Raw genomic sequence first — 20619 nt, forward strand, 5'->3', positions numbered from 1 at the left:
TTGTGAGGATGAAATGAGTTAACGTACTTAGAATCATTTATTGAATTAAGTGCTCAATGTGTGCTAACTCCATAATTAGCTGTTTGTGATTAGATACATGTATAAATAGATGGGTTGATAGAGGTGGATAATAAGATGGGGAGAGGAAGGAGGGAGAAAAAACTGGAAGGAAAGGAGGGAGGAAGGAAGGAAGGACAGAGGAAGGAAGGAGGGAGGGAAGGAAGGAAGGAAGGAATGAAGGAAGGAAGTAAGGAAGGAGGGAGGAAGGAAGGAAAGGAGGGAGGAAGGAAGGAAGGAAAGGAGAGACAGCTGGAATATCTCATCACTCATAGTGAGTAATGTTTTATTTGTAGTTTTCAGTAAACTTCAAGTTTCTGCACTTGGCATAAATCACTTTATCAATGAGGTAAACGTTATTACAAACATATATGTAAATTATATAATGCCCCTACCCAGGTTCCAGCCTGCAAACCCAGCTAGAAGACGTTGTTCTTTCCACACAGGTGTTCATCACTCCTTGCGGGCGTGGGCAGGAGCTTGGAACAGCAGAGTTTTTGAGACCTGGAGTGATCCCCTGGCACCCAGAGTAGAGGTGCCCTTCCTTCCCTTCCGTCTGCTCCTTCTCACCAGCCCTCCAAAGTCAATTTCAGTGCCATCTCACTGTCAGTGGTGCCCTTGTGGATACGGAAGTCCTGTTCGGCCGAGGATGGAGTCTCCCTAATGTAATGCATGCAGAATAGGACTGGCACCTGGATTGCATTTTAAACACATTCCACACCATTAGGCCGTCCTCATCATTCACAGGACTGACGGCAGAGTTGCGGGGGCCTCCAGGCCCAGCAGCAAGTCCAGCCGGTTCATCCGGTCGGGGCATCCTGCCAAGACCCTTCAGCTGTGAAGCGGCCACTCTAGGCACAGGTGGGGAGACCTGATGAGGAGAAAGCAGCCTGGAGTCTGCCTCCTGGGAATGGGAACCAGGATTAGGGGGCCAAGCCCTGAGGAGCATCCCAGCCACTCTCCCGGGGGCACAGATTCTACCCATTGGAATAATAAGTGCTTTCTTTTTCACGCGCCTCTCTCCAACTTGCTCTGGCACTGCAGCCACTCTAACCTTATTTTCCTTTCTCCAACACACCTGGAACTTTCCTTACGTGGGACCTTGACACAGGCAAATCCTTCTCTCCAGAACATTCTTCCTTCTGCTGGTTCCCTTCTTGCTGTCCAACTCACCTCCCCAGGAAGCCCTCCTAGATCTCGTAATATCATAATATCAAGAGGTTGTCGCTGCCTCATTGTCTTTTACCTTTTATTTACTTATTTATTTAGAGACAGAGTCTTGCCCTGCTGCCCAGGCTGGAGTGCAGTGGTGCAATCTTGGCTTACTGCAACCTCCGCCTCCCAGGTTCAAGCGATTCTCGTGCCTCAGCCTCATGAGTAGCACCGTGCCCAGCTACTTTTTGTAGTTTTAGTAGAGATAGGTTTTCACCATGTTGGCCAGGCTGGTCTTAAACTCCTGGCCTCAAGTGATCTGCCTGCCTGGGCCTCCCAAAGCGCTGGGATTACAGGCGTGAGCCACTGCACCTGGTCTTTTATCGTGATACTTTCTTTCGTTTCCTCTGTGCCTCAGCTTCCTCCTTTGTAAGTGGGGTAACAATTGTGCGGAATGTGCTCTATTTGGTCAACTTTTCTACCATGTTCTACATTCCTTTGGCTGATCAGTTGGTTCTCATGTCCTCTGTCTGGATTCAGTCAATGAGAGGCAGGCAGAGAGGAGATGGGACTGTTGATTGATCCCCTGGGCTTACATGCTTACCTGTTGGGTGGCGCTGAGTTCCTCTTTTCAAGCTTTCTGATGGACAGCTGTGTTCTTGGCTCTATTAGGTTGGTGCAAAGGTAATTGTGGTCTTTGCCATTACTTTATTTATTTTTTTTGAGAAAGGGTTTCACTCTGTCGCCCAGGCTGGAGTGCAGTGGTGTGATCTCAGCTCACTGCAACCTCTGCCTCCTGGGTTCAAGTGATTCTCCTGCCTCTCGAGTAGCTGGGACTACAGGCACCCAGGATGCACTCGGCTAATTTTTGTATTTTTAGTAGAGATGGGGTTTCGCATGTTGGCCAGCCTGGTCTGGAACTCCTGACCTCAGATGATCCACCCGCCTCGGCCTCCCAAAGTGCTGGGATTACAGGCGTGAGCCACCGTGCCTGGCCTTTGGCCATTACTTTTAATGAAAGCGTCCCTCCGGTGTTCCTTCAGCACCAAGGGTGGTAACAGCTCCCTGATGTGGCCAGCGCCTCGGTGCTTCACTGTCCCTTGTTGGTTTCCTTGGGTCCTGCCCACACCTTTGTAAATCGTCCCTTCGCTGCACTAGCCTCAGTAATGGCTCAGACCGTGTCATCTGCTACCTACCAGGACTCTGATCCACATAATAATAGTCCCTATCTCATATGTTGTGAGGATTAAAATGATTTCAGTGCAGGATACACAGTGCTAAGATTATTATTTGCTATTATTTTCCTTCCTCTCACTTATCACACTTTGCACTTAGTTGCAATGCTAATTGCTCACTACTTTTCCCTCTGGTTAATTGACAATTTGCATGAAGAGGGAGTCTCTGTCTGTGCCTGTTCATTCAACCTCGTGATGGTCCAGTGTTAGATGCAAAATAGGTCCTCAGAAAATATCTGATGAGTGAATAAATGAATGAATGAAAGAATGAGGGTTGGTTTTCACTTTCCAAAGCACTTTTATATATCATGTTGAATTGTGTGGTAGCATGCATATTCGATTGGTTTTGTTTGATAAACACAGTAATTTCACAAGCCTTTACCTATTACATTATCCTCTTTGATCCATGAAGAATAGAGTCACAATTTAATAAATAATTAGACTGAGAAGAATGGAGGGAAAAGTAGAAGGGGGAAATGCTGCCTGAGAACCTATTATGTGCTCAGATTTTCCATTAGCATTTGATGGACATGATTTATTTTGATTTTCACAATGGCTATTATCATAACGACAGAAGCATCATTATTCCCTAGTTTACATATGCAGAACACAGGACAGAGAACAGTTGGAAGACTCACCCGTAGTTACTGTATTAGTCAGGGTTCTCTAATGGGACCGAACTAACAGGATAGATGTATATATAAAGGGGAGTTGATTAAGGAGTATTGACTCACACAATCACCAGGTGCGCTCTCACAATAGGCCATCTGCAAGCTGAGGAGCAAGGAAGCCAGTCCAAGCTCCAAAACAACAAAAGGAGGGAAGCCCACAGTGCAGCCTTCAGTCAGTGGTCAAAGGTCCAAGAGTCCCACAGCTGAAGAACCTGGAATCCGATGTTCCAGGGCAGGAAGCATCCAGAAAGGGAGAAAGTTGGAGGCTGGGAGACTCAGCCAGTCTATTCTCTCCATGTTCTTCAACCTGCTTTTATTCTGGCCGCGCTGGCAGCTGATTAGATGGTGCCCTCCCAGATTGAGGGTGGGTCTGCCTTTCCCAGTCCAGTGACTCACATCTCCTTTGGCAGCACCCTCACAGGCACACCCAGGAACAATACTTTGCATCCTTCAATCCAATCAAGTTGACAATATTAACCATCAGAGTCACCAAGCTGGAGGGTGATAGAACTGGACTCCAGACCTCATGTGTTTCACTCAAAATGTCATGCTTTTCCCACACAGCAGTTATCCCACGGAGAGACCCCAGAGAGTCTCTTATAATGCATGCAGGGAAAGGTATAAACAAGTATCTGTTTGTAATAGCAAAACAAATGGCAGCAACCCCACGTGTCTATTGGGGGAGAAAGGGTAAATAAATTGAAACATTTAAACACTGAAATAGTGTGGCCATAAATATGAATGAACTAGAGGTGCACATATCACCTGCAATAAGTGTGAAGGAAAAAACAAATTGCCAGAAAATTCCTTAGTGTAATACCATTTTATATCAAGGTTTACAAATATGCAAAACACTGCTATGGTTGGGAGTGGTGGCTCATGCCTGTAATTCCCACACTTTGGGAGGCTGACGCAGGCAAATCGTTTGAACCCAGGGGTTTGAGACCAGCCTGGGCTACACGGTGAAACCCTGCCTCTACAAAAAATACAAAAAAAATTAGCCGGGCATGGTGGTGCATGCCTGTGGTCCCAACTGCTCAGAAGGCTGAAGTGGGAGGATCGATTGAGCCCAGGAGATCAAGACTGCAGTGAGCTGAGATGACACCACTGTACTCCAGCCTGGGCAACAGAGCGAGCCCCCATCTCAAAACAAAAGCAAAAACAAACACAAAGCACTACTGTGCTTTATTTAAGGATACAACTATGTCATTACAAAGTGCTCACATTCAAGAAATCACACATACCAAATTCAAAATTGTGGTAGAAGGGATTGGATGCTACTTTAGGGGAGTGACTTAGGGGTCTCCATGGTTCCTGTGATGCTTTTCTTAAGAGGGGAGGGGGTTTGCTATATTATTTTGTACTTTTTTCTTCTTAACAGAAATGTTTCATTTATAAAAAAGTGGTACCTTGCCTAAGGACACCCAGCTGGTTAAGGATGGAGCTGGACATGTACATAAGCCTTGCAACTCCTGGCTCAGTGCTCTTTCCCCTACGGTGAGCTGTCCAAAAACAGGGTAATTATCTCCCTTGTGCAAGTTGGGAAGAGGTGAAACGCAATGTTGAGTAACCCTTCCTTGCTTCCTTCCTTCCCTGATTACAGCCTTACCAACACCCCGGATACCTTCTTTCAAATTGTTCATGTTGCCTGCCTCTCAGAGTATAGTTTGGTTTCTGCACGGCTTCAGTGCAAAAAAGAGAAACTTCCTTTCATTGACTCAATCAGAAAGTCTCAGAAAGATCAGAGAAAGTAACCATCCCATCAAGAAGCTGGCATGGGGCCGGGCACGGTGGCTCATGCCTGTAATCCCAACACTTTGGGAGGCCGAGGCGGGCCAGTCACCTGAGGTCAGGAGTTCGAGACCAGCCTGGTCAACATGGTGAAACCCTGTCACTACTAAAAATACAAAAATTAGCCAGGCGTGGTGGCAGGCGCCTGTAGTCCCAGGTACTCGGTAGGCTGAGGCAGGAGAATCACTTGAACCTGGGAGGCGGAGGTTGCAGTGAGCTGAGATCATGCTACTGTACTCCAGCCTGGGCAAAAAAAAAAAAGAGGAAGCTGGCATGGCAGGCACTCTTGTTTGCCTGCTTAATGATTCCATGTTAGCAGGGACTGTCTCCTATAATAGAAGTCCGAAAAGGGGGCTACTCATTTTCCCAGCCTCCCCATGGCATGGCCGGTAACCTCATCTCCATAAAGGGAAAATCTGCTGAGGGGTTTCTGGGAAATACACCCCCTGTTGGTAAAAAGGGAGAGATGCAAGAAAGCTGCCATCTCTCTTTCTGCTTTGCATGTTGTCATGCAAGAATGTGATGTTTGGAGCTGTGGCAGCCACCTTGTAACCATGAGGAAAGGACCAAGAGAATAATTAAGAAGCTATTGCTGACCTGTTGAATAATCTCAAGCCACCTATCTCTCAATTGCTTCTTAAGTGAGAATAAAAATGAATCAATATTGTGTATCCACTTTTACTCTAGTGTTTTCTTCCTGGCAAACAAAATCACATCATCTGACTCTCCTAAGGAAAGAAAGATAAGCAGGCCTGTGGTCCAGGTACAAACCATGTAGACACACACACTTACATGCCATCTGCACACATGTGCTTAGATGGGATCTAGGATAAATAGAAGTTTGCCAATCCCTTGATTAGCCCTTGCCATAACTTCTACCTGTTCTTTGGATAAAAGTCAAAACCTCTGGCAAGACCTTCCAGGCCTGGCCCAACTGGTCCCTGCCTGCTTCCTGCCTCAACCTGGGCCACTCTCCCCATATGACTCACAAGGTTCCCACACATAAGTCTTGTTGTTGTTTTATTTTGGTTTGGTTTCTCCAGTTTGCCAAAACCTTGTCAATTCAGGGCATCTGCATCAGCTTGTCCCTCTGCCTCAAAAGTGCCTTCCCTCACTCTTTGCCTGGAAAACTTATTCTAAATCTTCCATTCTTGCCCTAACAATGATTTCTTCAGGGAAACCTTCCCATTCTTGATAGATTCCTAATATTTATATATCTCATAGGACGATGTTTTCTCCTTCATAGCCCTGATCGTGTATTATATTTTCTTCTTTTTCTGCGCATTTATGTTTCTTTGACTGTCTCCAACAATGGAATTTAATTCCACTGGAGCAGAGACTGTGTTGGACTTCAGTGTCCCTCCACTCTAACCCAAGATATGCACCATCGCCCTACTTTCTCAAATTGAAGGTCTGGGCAGATCACCTCCATTTTCAAGACTAGTTAAGATAATAAATGTGGCTGGGCGCAGTGGCTCATGCCTGTAATCTCAGCACTTTGGGAGGCCAAGGTAGAGGGATTGCCTGAGGCCAGGAATTTGAGACCAGCTTGAGCAACATAGTGACACTCCGTCCCTACAAAAACATTTTTAAAAAATTAGCTGGATGCGGTGTTATGTGCCTGTAGTCCCAGCTACTTAAGAGGCTGAGGCAGGAGGATTGCTTGAACCCAGGAGTTCAAGGCTGCAGTGAACTATGATCACACCACTGCACTCCAGCCTGGGTGACAAAGTGAGACACTGTCTCAGAAAAAAAAAGAAAAAAGAAAGAAATGCTAGCTAGTATTACTATTATGTCTATTCATTTTCTAGAGTTAAATTTAAATTCCTTAGCCTGGCATTTACGGTCACATTTAATTCATCTCCTTCCTCATTCATTCAGCAAATATTTATTAAACACCAACATGCTCCAGGCACTGTTCTAGGCAATAACATACCTTTCCTCCTTTATCTTCCCTCCACTCCTCACTAAGTCATCTGCCATTCAAACCACCTCAACTTCATTCACATTACTCAAGTTTTTCTCTAAACCACATAGTAAATACTATTTTTTCCATATTTTTCACTCAAATTCTTTCTTTTGCCTAAAATGCCTTTCTCACTCTGTATATTTCCAATAACTCCTCACCTATCTTTCAAACTCCACCCTCAATATCTTATGCAAAAATATTTATTAAGTACCTTGTATGCATGTCCTGGTCTCATACATCGGATTGGACATGCAAGAGACCAGGAAGTGCATACAAAGTGCTTAATAAATATTTTTGCAATTGGAGATTCCCTGGGGGGATGGGGGGGGATGCAGGTCACGTGTGTGGCTCTTCACTGTACTTACGCAATGTCTGACGCATAGTCAGTGCACATGGTCTGCTGAATTGTGGGGAGGAAAAAACAGCTTGAGAAGCCCCTTTCGCTTTCAAGGCTTAAAGCCTCTGAGCCAAGGGTCTCCAAATATTTTCGATCATGAACACCTCCCTCCAAAAAAGTGAATGGGCACCCCAGTATTAGACTGATTTTATATTTAAACATTGAATTATATACTCTTCATATGATAATGCACAAGCCAAAGAAAGAGACTGAAAGCATGAGATTAAAGAAAGTAAAATTCAGTAGAAATTCTCACAGTTTTCATCCAGCATTTCTTGGATCAAGTTGCCCATCCCCATTTTAGAGACTGGTCTAACCTCAGAAGATAACTGACTCTGGCTCACATGGCGGGGCTAAGAGGATCTTTCGGGAAAGGCAACGCATTTTCGTTGCAATGACAGAGAAGTAGTTGGCCTGGGGCTTCTATGTCTGTTGCTTCCCATGACCCTGGCATCTCTGTTCATTGGAGCTTCCTTGGATCTTGCCCCTTGAAACTAACAGATCAGCTACTTTTTTCCTCCTCTTCCTTGCCTCATCCATGATCTGGAACTGACCTCATCCATGACCTGGAATTGACCTGCCTATCATTGAAATAATTGAAATTGAATTATTTCCATTATAATTTCATTGAAATAATAAGCAGCAGGCTGTAAATCCGGGTTGAACTTGAGAGCTGGCTAGGAAGGTACCAGGCCCTTCTCTTGCTTGGGGTTTTCCTGCAGATGAAGCAGCAACTTTGACTTCTCAAGGTAGGCGGGGAATTTCTGTGAATGTCTCATGCTTGGAGAAAGCAAACCTGCCAGGGGACGTGTCCCGATACTGTTTACTTCCGTGCGTCACAACAATTTATGAAGAGCCACGCCATCGCCACCCCAATCCTGCTGGCTCCTTCTCAAGGCAAAATGACTTTCGGCTGCTTCCCCAGGTGTCTCTAGCCCCACCTCTGCAGGAAGCAGTCCCGTTAGAAACTGCCTAGCCTTCATCTCTGACACCCTGTCAAGGCCAGCACCCTGAGCCTGGCCTGGGCACATTGTTTAGGCCTAGGGCTTCAGCACAAACCCTTTGCCAGGTGCCCCCTCTGGGAGTGGCCAGGAACTTGGGAGTAAAACCGCCAGATATCCTATTAAGATAACCAGTTCTTTTCATGCCCTGGGCCCTGCATGGCAGTTAGGGTGACCAATCATCCCAGTTTGCCTGAGACTGTCTCAGTTTAGCACTGAATGTCCCATGTCTTGGGATATTCCTCAGTCCAGGAAGGACTGACTACATAATTTGCAGGGTCCAGTGCAAAATTAAAATGCAGGGACCTTCTTCAAAAATGATGAAGATTTTCAAGATTGTGACAACAGGGTGTTAAACCAAATAAGGTGCCCTTTTGACCATGGGGACCTATGGACCTATGTGTCTGCACAAGTTACACACTCATGAAGCCATCCCTGGTCCCAGGCAACCCATGACAGTTGCTAACTCTACTCCCTATACAGAGATTCAGAAAAAATAATGTATTGTTAATTCCACGAGGTTGTTGGTTTCTTACAGAAACATGTGCTGAGACAACAGCTCTTGCTCCCATCTTTCTATCTTCCCCACACCTATGCCAGAGCTTTCTGAAATACGAAATCATGCCACGCCCCAACTTAAACCCTCCCGCCATCATATTCTCAAATGTGACTAATAATAGTAATACAAATTGCAGACTCCTGGTATTGACTTCAGTTATTTTTACTATACTGTTGCTTAAGTATGTGCCAACATAAAACTCGGCATAAACTTTGTATGCTAATAGCTTTTATACAATGGTAAAACCACACTTATAAATTAAAACGATAAGACTATAGAACCAATCAAATTCAAAGGAACAACATTCATTTAATGGGACAGATGAGTTTGTTTTGCCAAAACTAAAATGCTGCTCGCAGAGTGATTATGGCCTTGGGTTGGCTGCAGCAAAGTGGGTTATTTCTCATGGAGTTGCTTCTTCATGCTCTGGTCCCCACATGGCTTAGATCCTTACTCGGGACCCAGCTGGTATATGTTTGTTTGAACACCATGACCTGACACTCTTTGAACCTTACTTGATACAAAATCACCCTCTGTAGATCAAATCCACCTCCGATCTTTTCCCATTAACCCATGATGCTGAAAGACATACTAATTCGCACCAATGGTATCATAAATAAACATGCAAGCATGGGCATTGAAATTGCATTGCAGTGTCAGGTTATAAATAGGCCACCTAGATAAACTAAAAATGCCTACATTAATTTAAAAACTATCAATGAAATAAAAAGAATATAACAATAATTAGCATTTGTTGAGCAACTACTATGTGCCAGGCACTGTTCTAAGAACTTGGCTTGTGATAACTTATTCCATCCTCACAACTCTGTAAGGCCAGCACTAGTATTAATGCCATACGACAGATGAGAAAACTGAGGCTGAGAGAGGTTATGTTGACTTGTCCTAAGTCACTCACCATGTGTGCAGAAGTTTTCTAAGAAAAGTCCTCAATATGAACTCACAGACCTCTGATCAAGAATCAGGGATCTTGTGAGGTTCCTGGGCTGCAGCCTGGGATCACTAGCTCACAGATTGAAGTTAAAGCTCCCGAGTTTGGCAATAGAAGGTTTTCTTCATCTTGCCTATTGACTTCTCACCCTTTTCTCATTCTGATCCTCTTCTCGTTGCACCTCTATACTTCTGGGCTATCTTGAAACTCCAAGAGGACAGCAAGCTCTTTGACACTTTTCATTACCTTCGCTTGGAAGTCTTCCCTCTGCCTGGAATGATCTTACCCCTTCTCACCTGGAAATGGACTATGTGTTCTTCAAAATGCTCAGTGGCATCTCTCTAGGGTGCTGTTCCCAAATACAGTTGACTCTGGAACAACACAGGCTTGGAGTGTGTGCTTGAAGTTCATGTCCATTTATACTTGAATTTTTTCAATAAAATTTACACCAAGTGTGCCTGCCTCTTCTGCCTTCCCTTCCATCTCCTCCACCTCTTCCACTTCTGCCACCCAAGACAGCAGGACCAACTCCTCTTCTTCTTCCTGCTCTTTGATTTAACGTGAAGATGACAAGGCTGAAAACCTTTATGATGATCCACTTCCATTTAATGAGTAGTAAATATATTTTACTTATGAGTTTCTTAATAAATTCTTTTTTCTAGCTTACTTTATTATAAGCATACAGTATATAATACATGTAACATATAAAGTATGTATTAATTGACTATGTTATTGGTAAGGCTTCTAGTCAACAGTAGGCTATTAATAGTTAAGACTCTGAGGAGTCAAAAAGTTACATGTCAAATTTCAACTGTGTATGGGGTTTGCATCCCTAATCTCTGCATTGTTTAAAGGTCAGCTGTAAGTTCTTTGGGATCCCACCACACCAAAGTCTCCCTTCTCTTCTCAAAGACATCATTATCCTCCTCACAGCCTGTGCCCTGGCAGCCTTACAGAGCTGAACCAACCAGATCCTTCTCCCCCCGAGGTTTCAAATTAAGACTCTCAGAGACTGCGGGAACTTGAAGTCAGAAGCTATGCTGTGATAACAGCTAGCACTTATTTAGTGCTGACATTGTGCCGGCCCTGTTCTAAGACCGTTGCATATATCACCTTATTTCAAGCTCACAGCACTCCTACGCAGGATATCGTCTCCCCATTTTACAGGCAAGAAAGCTGACGCACAGAAAGGAGGATGAATTCTCCATGGTTGTGCCAACAGTGGAGCACCTGCATGTGAAACCAGAGTCCATGCCTTCAGTTATGACACCTTATTGCTCCAGTGATTACAGGAGAACTGGGACTGGGGCTGGTGTAATGGCAAAACCACAGGCAATCTGCAAATATACAAGATCAGAAACTGAGGAGTGGGAAAAGGAGAAGCTGGTTCACAGTGAGTAGAACAGGCCTTATAGGCAGACAGAAGCAAAGACAGGATAAAAACCAACCCCAAGATGCAGAGAGAGTCTCTGTCCTAGTTGGACCAATGCCCCAGCCACTGCTCAGCCACCTGCTGTGCATCTTATTTGGAGCCCAAGTCTCTCATGCAACTTTTCCTTTCTTTTCCATTGACTCGTTTTTTTAAAGCCTGACTCAGACTGAGTGACATTTTTTCTTTCCTTATCACCTATACTAAAAAACTCCAACCACTGGAAATTCACCAGCTCCAATGTACTCTAAGGCCCTGCTGCTATGCATTTTTGCCACACCTAAAAGGAAGCTCACCTGCTGGCTCACCGAGCAATAACTGGGTCCTACTTACGCCGACATTTTCAAGCAGAAGTGTGCCTCGTGCAATACTTAGAACATATTTTTTCTAAAAAATTATTTGCTGTTTATTTGAAATTCCAATTTAACTGGCTGTTCTGTATTTTATCTGGTAACCCTTACCTGGAATTCTATGAGAAATGCAGACACCCAGGCTCCACCCCAGACCTAGTAAAACAGAATCTGCATTTTTAACAAGATCCTTGGATGACTCATGTGCACAAGAAAGTTTGAGAAGTCTGGCTAAAAGATGAATTAAAGGCAGTCCAGAGACAATACAGTAGCTCCTTGTCCACCAGGGACCCAAACCCTTCTTATCTTTCCATTCCAATATACTTACCTCATGCTTTCTACCCTTAAGGTCACTTCCTGGTAAAGGTTGCCAGCCTAAGTCTGGCCTCCAGATGGAAGCAAAAAGAAGATGCCAACAGACATTTCCCAAACCCCATAGAATGGCCTCCACTCCCATCTCATTAGCTGTTCCTATTGCAAGGGGAGCTGGGAGATGTAGTTTTTCCGTTGGGCCCAGGATGCTTCTGTGACTTAAGTGTAAGTCTGTGGGATTGATATTCAACAGGAAGCAAATCTCTGCCATTTCTTCTCCCTGAGAAGAACTTGGTAAAGTTAACAAGTTGTGCTCAGTTTGACCAGGGGGTCTGACCAAACCAAAGAGGCAGGGAAGGGCAACAAGACGCCTGAAATAAGATGAAAGAACAAGGGAGTCCTAGCTGTGTTCTAGACCTAGGATAATTATAGTACTCAGCTCAACAATAGATTCTATGCTTTCACAGAGAAGAGATATTTTGGGTATATTTTGGCTGATGTAGAAAGCTCTAGCAGGCACAGATACCCTAATACCATACTCGTGTTCCAGAGAACAATGACTGATTGCAGGAGTACTAGAGTTAAAATCTTGCAAGGTCAAGGACAAAACACTGTTGGGTATGCTGGACCCCAAGGAAGTGCAACTTCTGTTGGGATTTAGGTTACAAAGGGGAGTGTGGTGGAACTGCACAGAACCAGTCTTCAACAGCGATGTCATGTGGCTGCAAGAAGCAATAGCAATGACAGCGCAATCACACTCTAGTACTCTCTGCTCATTGTTGAAGACACCTGGTTCCCTTTAGACTACATAAGCCCTTTAAGTGTGAGGACCACTGAGGATGGTCCTAAATGGTGTATCAACATCTCACTGGTAAGAATGTTCAAATGTTTAATTGAAAACAAACATGAGGCCAGGCGCTGTGGCTCATGCCTGTAATCCGAGCACTTTGGGAGGCAGAAGCGGGCAGATCATGAGGTCAGGAGTTCGAGACCAGCATGGCCAACATGGTGAAACCGTCTCTACTAAAAATACAAAAAAATTAGCCTGGCCTATTGGCATACCAATAATCCCAGCTACATGGGAGGCTGCGGCAGGAGAATTGCTTGAACCTGGAAGGTGGAGGTTTCAGTGGGCTGAGATCATGCCACTGCACTCCAGCCTGGGTGACAGAGCAAGACTGTATCAAAAAAAAAAAAGAAAAGAAAAGAAAAGAAAAATAAGATATAAATATATTTGCACTCTGAGATCAAGGAGCAAAGAAAATTATCATGGTATTAGGGTGATAAAGAAGATATTATTGGCGAGGACAACCTTACTTTCCCCTCAAATCTAACCCTCCAGGTTTGGTTAGTCCAAACCCATAACTGCTCTTGGATCATCTCAAACCAGATTTCTTTCAAGTAATGCCAAACTGAATTAATTCTGGGTTTCTAGATGTTTGTTATACACCATGATAAAACCCACTTCCGATGCAAGAAGTATTTTTCTTCAAATAGCAGTTGAGCATGGCAAGCAAGTTGTGGCTGGAATCAGCCTGCTCCATACTGTGGGGCTTTATTAGCAAACAGCCTTTCTTTAATTGACATTTCTTTCAAGGCAATTTGCAGAATAAAGATAAAAATCCTCTGTGCCAAATTATAACTCCTCCTGGAGGGAGACACAGTGGTCCCACTTATTCTCTCTTTTGTAGGGACTCCAGCAGACGTGAGCCTGTAATTGTGAAAGATGGCAAGAAATTTCTGCATCCTGGCAAGGGAGAGGATGGCCGGAATGAGAAGCCACAGTGGGATGAATTTGGAGGATAATCCAAGCAGTGTCAGTGAGAAGAGGGAGGCTCCAGCCTTGCTGCAGGTCAACTGCCAGGTGAGCCAAAAACTCAAAAACCAAACCAAACCAAAACAAAGCTACAAAGCAAAAAATGCTCTCTCTCTTTGCCTATAGAATGAATACTTAGAAGAGAGAGGAGAAGGAGAATTAAAAGGAAAGGGATGGAAGGAAGAACAGTTATTGGATCTAAGGGACTGAAATATATCAATGAATTGTGCAAAATCCATTCTAGGTGTTCAATGTCAGTTACTCATCTGTTGCATGTGGTTTCAATTTCCTTTTAAATCCATATGTGTTTGAAATGAAGCCAGACCAGGGTAGGATGAAGGGGAGCCTGCGTCTCACTGCTTCCCTCAAAACAAAGTTTTGGATGTTTTTGGTCATTCCCTCTGGGTTCTCAGTGCCTGGTGGATTCCATCGACAGTGGATGTTAAATCCATCCTCTGGGGAAAGGAAGTGCTTGCAGATATTGAACGTGGACCTCAGAGTCTCTAATGTGATGAGAGATTGCAACCAACTGGCTTCTGCCTTTTAAGAGGCCCTGAATCCAGGCCGTCTGGAAATTAAATAGGGAGCCCAGCTCACTGCTACAGCTTGTCAGTGTGATTGCCACCCACGATTGGCTCTGAGCATCTCTTCTAAAACATGCCAGCAACTGTGTCTTTATTTTGTTGATGCAAGTCCAGATGCTGGTTTGAAGGAGGTAAGCTTTGTTTCTGAGCCCCTATAGCGCACTCTTCGCAGCATTCAGAAAGAGAACCAATGCCTTGGGTGTGATCTCCATGACCCTGCATGACCCAACCCCTTCATCACCTTTCTGACCTCACCTCCCCAACGTTCCCTCCATTCCAACCCCTCTGGCCTCCTCATAATCCCTTGAACATAGCAGACAGTCTCCCACCTCAGGGTCTCTGAACTTACTGTTTCCTCTGCTTGAAATTCTCCTCCTGCAGATACATGCACATCCTCAGATCTCACCTCGAAAATTACCTTCCCTGGCAGCCCTACATTTTTAAACTGCCCATGGCTTCCTAGCTCCCTGGTCTACTTTACTTTCTTCCCGCCTAAGCATTTATTCCTACTGAATGCAGTATATAAGTTACTGGTTTATCTTGTGCCTTATCTGTCTGTCTCTAATTACAATGAATGCTCCATGAAGGCAGAGCTTTGGTCTATTCCATTCTGTACTCAATCCCCAGTGCCTAGGACAGAGCCTGGGATATGGCAGGCCCATCACAAACATGTGTTAAATGAACTGATAAAGTAATAAACAGAAATGTGCATTTGGCAATTTGAAAAGCTGAAAGTGTGGCATAGTCTAAGTTGGGCAATCTATGGAGAATTGGGGCTAAAGTTAACTCGGTTTCATTTCCATAAGGACCCCCCACCCCACCCTGTACCTGTTATAATAGGCCCACACTCGTTTACAAGGAAGCCGGTGCCAGGAGCTCCCTGGGGATGGGATGCCTGCCTCCTGTTAGGTGGCAGCTTGACCAAAGCCACAGATGGTGCCCCAGGGCCATTTGCATCAACCTGGCATTCAAGGCCCTGCCCAGCCTGACATGGATCAGCCTTTATAGCTATGTTTCCAATAGTCTTCCATTTTGTATTCATTCACCCAACAACATGTGTCCAGTTTTATCTTAAATCATTCCAATTTGCATTCAACCCCATTAGATAGTCTTGCTTGGGAGAATAGTAAAAGAACATTTTTGTTTTTGCAACTCTTTTAGCTCAACTTTGTGGTCAGGAAGTTCCACAGATTCACGGGTTCAGCTTTCCCTCTCCAGGGCTTTCTCTACATCAAGGGCCCTTGAGTCAACTAAGAATGACTGAGTTTTCTTTGATGGCATTTGTTCAACATCACGCAAAGCATAATCCTGGAGTCCAGTAGAAGAAGTAGTATCTAGCCTGTCATTTAACCCACAATGCATAATTGGTATATCCACCATATAAACACATTAACACATACCCAAATATAACACACAGATCTGCAAAAGCAAACACATACAATGTAAGAAATAAACATGTAAACACACACACAACTATAGACACATATGAATCAAACACCTGTAAACAAAATTTCTTGATCTAAATTCAGTGAAGCTTTCCATGTTGTTTAGACTGTCCTGGAAGATAACACTGAAAGGCACCAACAGCTTCTGCTTAAGGGATGAGATGTGGATTCTTTACCCTAATAGGTAGTTCTTTTCCTTTTTCTTTCCTTAGAATTGGCTGTTTTGACCAATCAAACTCTTGGCTTGGTTTTGTGTTGAAATGATCATAGCTCAACCTTAGACCAGGCTGTTCTGATATGCCCTTACTTTATCAAATTGTTAGCTAAGGATTATTATAGAGATTCTTTTAAGGAGAAGTGTTTGCATTGGGCATGTGCTGCGGGTATGCTGGGAAATGAGTATATTCTGGGCTCTGCTTTGAGAAGCAAAAGGTGATCATAGGTGGGGAAAAATCAAAGGAGGAACATTCTATAATCCTTTTTATTTTTTTGATCCTTGAAATCCTTGAAACTGGGATAAATGTTCTAAGGGCAGTTCCCCTGATAGTACAAAATTACCATAACTGATCTCACAAAGGAAGATAAATAAGAAAACACATTTGTTTCAAGGGAGCCAGGGAGAAGGTATCTTTTTACCTTCTTTCTCTCTCTAGCCTGTTGTATTCTCCCCCTGTTCTAGCTGTTTCTTGCTGGAAACAATCTCAAAAAGGCTTTCTCTATCCAGTATGGAATGATTTATCTTAGTCTTGGAATTCTGGGATAAAATGTGCATATATGCATACATGTGTACACACACACATACGCACATACACACATGGGACCTAAAGTTTCAGGAAAGGTTTTTATTTTATTTTTTAAATGAAAAGCAATGTGACACTACTTTCAAACTGGTTTATAAGAGGCACATCAATCCAGTTGTGAATTGATAACTTTTTAAGGGAAGGAGAAATTGTTCCCGTTAAGCCCTAAAACAGTATTCTTTCCCATTGATCATCTAAACCAATTTGCTTTATATTGAATAGCTGTATTAGGAAAAAAAAGTCAGCTGTTGATACCCTCCAATGTCAGCTAGATGGATTTTTTCCCTCAACATAAGGTGCAGTTGTAGTTTTCCTCAATCTCATAATTAAAAAAAGGTGAGAAGCTATTTGTTCTGAATCAATTCACTTAGATTTTAAGGAGCATAATGGAACGTCTGTTGTTCCTGAAATAAACAGCACAATCTCCAGTACTCAGCCAGCATGCCTAAGGTGGTAGGAATACTATGTTTTTGTCCTACCAAGGTTCTTTACCCGGGGCTCCCTGACCCAGAAGACCTGTGCATAAAATTCAGGGCTGTGTGACTTGGATGGGGAAAATGTGCATATCAGTTTTAACTAATTTCCACCTCAAATGCAGCGTTTCAGTTAATTATGAATATAAGCAAAATTGACAGTAGCAATATTAATGACTTTGCACCTATGGTAACCACAGATAGTTTATATTAGATTACAGACTTCTTTTGTAAAATCGGATGTAGTCTATTTCACATGCATTTAGAAACATCATTTTAAGAAGGGGGTCCTTGGGCTTCCTCAGACTGCAAAAGTCACCATGACCCTGTAAGTGTTAAGACCCCTTCTCCAGGAGACCTGGGTCATTAGTAAAGGTCATGATCCAGCACAGGCTGTGAAGGTGCATGGCATCCCATCACCAGGAAACTCTTTTTTTGTCGGGGGCCTTGAACCTTCTCACTCATCCAGCAAAATGCTCACTCTAATGCCCCAGGGTGGAATCTGTCATTACTGTATGTATTTAAGCTTCTTCAGATTAGCGGCAGAGGTGAAGGAGAAAGAGGAAAAAGAGATCACATACCACTCCTCCATCTCTTCACATATTTTAATTTAAATATGGAATCATACTCTACGTCAGTATTTTGTAAACTTTTCTTTTCTGTTTTTGAAACAGGGTCTTGCTCTGTTGCCCAAGCTGGAGTGCAGTGGTGCAATCATAGCTCACAGCAACCTCTCTCTCCCAGGTTCAAGGGGTCCTCTTACCTCAGCCTCCCAAGTAGCTGGGACAACAGACGTGTGCCATCACATCCAGCTAATATTTGTATGATTATGATTATGATTTCTTTATAGAGATGGAGTCTCATCAGGCTGGTCTCAAACTCCTGGGCTCAAGTGATCCTCCCACCTCAGCCTCCCAAAGTGTTGGGATTAGAGGAGTGAGCCACCATGCCCAGCCTGAAATCTTTTTCTTCCTAATTTTTTAATTTTTTGAGACAGAGTCTCCCTCTGTTGCCCAGGCTGGAGTGCAGTGGTGCGATCTTGACTCACTGCAACCTCCACCTCCTGGGTTCAAGCCATTCTCCTGCCTCAGCCTCCCGAATAGCTGGGATTACAGTTACGCACCACTATGCCCGGCTAATTTTTATATTTTTACTAGAGACAGGGTTTCACCATGTTGGCCAGGATGGTCTCAAACTCCTGACCTCAAGTGATCTGCCCACCTCAGCCTCCCAAAGTGTTGGGATTATAGGTGTGAGCCACTGTGCCCAGCCTGTAATCTTTTTCTTCTTAATATTTTGATAGCACACCTTGATGGAGCTCTTTCTGTGTCCCAAGCAACATTCTAAGCGCTTGGCCTGTGTTATCTCATTTCCTTCTCACAACCACTCCTGGCAGAGGGTACTGTTCTGACCCCTCATAAATGTTGGCTAAATGAATAATAGCTGTCTCTTATTGAGGACTTACCATGTGCCAGGCGCTATTCTCAGAGTTCTGTACATGGTCTCACCTATTCTTCCCCAAAGCCCACAGCTAGGTTTTATTATTTTTACATTTTATAGATAAGGGAACTGAGGCACAGAGAGATTAAGCACCTTGCCCAAGATCACACAGCTGGTAGGTCACCAGTAGAAACCTCTGGATATCAGTGGAGACAGTCCGACTGCAGAGAGGTGTTGTTAACCAGCAGGCAGTCCCACCCTCTATGATGAACTTTTGTCATGGTGATTGTTTGAGCATGCTTTAGTTTGTAAGGTTGCCACATCATTCCTGGAATAGGAGATAGCTTTTTCTTTCGCATAGATGGATACTGAAATCACTCTATATCAGTATTTTGAAAATTTTTGGTGACTCTACCCTCACCATAGCATCATTTCTCGAGAAAAAGAAGAGAAATAAACGAAGCAGCAGCACGAGCAGTTTCTCTTCCTACTGGTCTGTAATCTGGCCACGACTTTAGGCTGTGGCTGAAATTCCTGACCTTAAATTTCAGCAGCCTCTGATTGAGGGCACCCACTCAGTCAAGCTCCCTTCTTGGAAACAGTCAAACGCCATCTAGTGACTGAATGCAGAATCGCATACTCCTTTCAGCCAGGAAGGGAGACCATGGAGGGGGAGCCAGGCTGGGTCAGGAAGAGGAAACCCTCTCTGGGCTGGTAAAGTTGAAAGTAAGGAAATCACTGAGCCCCGAGGAACTGCACCAGCATCTGGATAAAAACCCTTCAGTCTTCACTGTGAACACATCTGGTTAGCTGATGAAACTGTTTTCACAGTACATCTGGCTGGATAGATACAACCACACAGCCACCACCACAGGCTCGTATTAACTGAGCAGTTTCTTCCCAGCAAAACTAACTGCCTGGAAAAAAAACGCATGAACAAAACATATTTGTAATTTGTCAAATCTAAATAATACCAATAGCTCAGCGATTTGCTCTTTTGATCAAGACTGTTTTATGCTAGGAAGTGTGCTAAGTGTTTTACATACAGTGTCTCGTCTGCTCTTTTTTTCTTAACAGCTCTGAGAGCTAGAGATTAAATTATTCCTGTGATCAAACTGGAGCTCAGGAAAGCTAAGACATTGTCCAGGTTCCCACAGATGGTGTGTGACAGAGCTGGGAGCTGAATGCAGATCTTGCTGACTCCAAAGCTCAGACTCCAAAGCTCTGACTCCAAAGCGTGCGCACCACACACACACACACACACACACACACACACACATTTAAAGATGCAGAATCTCATTATTTAGCTAAGCTACCCTCCGTGCAGCAAATATATCATCACAGTGAAAGTCTAGTGATAATACTATAAAGACAAATTATATGTAGGCAGGAAAGAGAAGGCTAATATCCATTATTATCGTTACAGTGGATTTTTGGAGGATTTGACTTTTATCAAAAATATTGTTTTAAATCAACAAATACCAGGAAATTGAATCCAACAGCATATTAAAAGGATGATATGTCATAACCAAGTGGGATTTATTCTAGGAATGCAAGGGTGGTTCAACATAAGAAAATCAATCAATCTAATATGTCACATTAATAAAATAAACAAAAAATATACAATCATCTCAATTGATATAAAAAAGGGCATTTGAAGAAATACAACACCCTTTCAGGATAAAAATACTCAGAAAAGATAGCATAGAAGGGAACTTCCTCAACATGATAAAGGACATTTATTTTAAAAAACCCACAGCTGACATTGCACCTAAAGGTGAAAGACTAAAAGCTTTCCCCCTAAGATCAGGAACAAGACAAGAATGCCTCCTTTCACCAATGGTATTCAACACTGCACTGGAAATTCTATCCAGCGTAATTAAACAAGAAAAAGAAATAAAAGGCATCTAAATTGGAAAGTAAGAAGTAGAACTATCTCTGTTCACAGACGGCATGATCCTATATATAGAAAATCCCAAAGAATCTATAAAAAAGCCATTAGAGCTAATGAACAATTCAGCAAAGTTGCAAGTTACAAGATAAACATACAAAACCCAGTTATGTTTCTACACACCTGTAATGAACAATCCAAAAAGGAAATTAAGGGAGCAATCTCATTTACAACAGCATCTAAAAGAATAAAATGCCTGGCAACAAATTTATCCAAGGAAGTAAAGGACTTGTACACT

The sequence above is a fragment of the Pan troglodytes genome, chromosome 18 (assembly GCF_028858775.2).
Source record: "Pan troglodytes isolate AG18354 chromosome 18, NHGRI_mPanTro3-v2.0_pri, whole genome shotgun sequence".
Lineage (NCBI taxonomy): Eukaryota > Metazoa > Chordata > Mammalia > Primates > Hominidae > Pan > Pan troglodytes.